This window comes from Lathyrus oleraceus, chromosome 5 (genome assembly GCF_024323335.1).
Source record: "Lathyrus oleraceus cultivar Zhongwan6 chromosome 5, CAAS_Psat_ZW6_1.0, whole genome shotgun sequence".
NCBI classification, from domain to species: domain Eukaryota; kingdom Viridiplantae; phylum Streptophyta; class Magnoliopsida; order Fabales; family Fabaceae; genus Lathyrus; species Lathyrus oleraceus.
Genome location: NC_066583.1, coordinates 179,974,254 through 179,975,733, shown reverse-complemented (window position 1 = coordinate 179,975,733; position 1,480 = coordinate 179,974,254).

The window sequence follows — 1,480 nt, the reverse complement described above, 5'->3', positions numbered from 1 at the left end:
CCAAACCATCTCACATTCATTTCAGCTTGCATTTGCACCAAGTTTTGGGCCTCACATGCGCCTGTATAGGCCCATGCATGGAGGACCCAATTCACATGCACACGAGTTTGATCATGCATTGCATCAGCTCTTGCTATAAATACACTTGCTTGCTTCACTTGAAATTCAACCTAATGGCGCCTGAGATGCTGTACAACTGAATCCATAACCATTACCAAAGGAACTATTTCACTTTTCTTCATTTTTTTCCAGATCTGAAATTCAACTAAATCTGGTTGAATCTTTGGATCTAAAGTTCCTAGACCTTCATCCTTTAGTCCATTGTACTTCTGTTTTGCAAAAGGAAGCAAAGAAATCAGCTCAAATCTTCACAATCCAAAGGTGTGGTCCAACTGATTTTTGCTTCGAATCTCATTGTTCCATGATCTATTTGCTTGGCCAATGTGTTTTCTGAAGTCCTCACTTGAGAGGCAAGCCAGTGGTGGCTTTAATTTTGTGTTTTAATGAACTGTAATTTTTGTACCTGAATCTTCCAGCTCAGATTTCTTATTCTATAGAAAGATTGAGTGCAATTCAAAGTTACAGGGGTGATGTACATCACCCCAACTTCATTTTGATATAAGGATCGTGTGGTTTGGTTGAGGTTTGAAAACCTGCAACTGGTGGCCGGATTTTGGCTTCTCACCGGAGAAGACGGTGGTTTCCACCACCGTCCACACGTGGATGGCCTCATGGCCCTTGGATCCATTGACCACGATCTAATCCTGGCCCTTGCTTCATATGACTTATTTTAATGCCATGTGTTTCGTTGCTGACTTTGGTCTACCATGGAAGCGCGCATGTGGAGCGTCTGATCAACCACGTCAATTAATGAGGCTTGATCAGACGCTCCTGGTTTTTTTGATTTTCCTATTTTCTGATTTAATTTCTTTTATTTCCTTTATTTTCAAAAATTCATATCTTCTTCATTTTAAATCCAAAAAATATGGGACCAATTGCATTCTTCTCCAAATAAATTCTAGTTTCTAATTTTGATTTTTAATATTTTTTATTTTGTCATTTGATATTTTTTGTGAACTTTCTCTTTTCTGGTTATTTTTAATTCATTTTAAATAGTTTTTGATATTCAAAAAATACAAAAATATTTTCCTAACCTATTTGAATGATGATGGATCTATGAAAAATATTCTCATCAATTTTTTAATTGATTTGAGATTTATTTGAGATTTTAGTTCAATTAGGTTATTTTTATTCATTTTTAATTGATTAAAAATAGTTTCTGACTTTTTAAAATGCTGAAATTTTTTGTCAAACTTTGCTTGACCTTGTTGAACTTGGGATAAATCACTTGGACCTTTCAAGGTTGATTTGAAGTGATTTTGAAGTTTGACCTTTCTTTTATTTTTAATTCAAGTTTATTTTGATATTAAAAATGCCAAAAATATTTTGATTATTATTTGACCTCCAATCTCCATCCCAT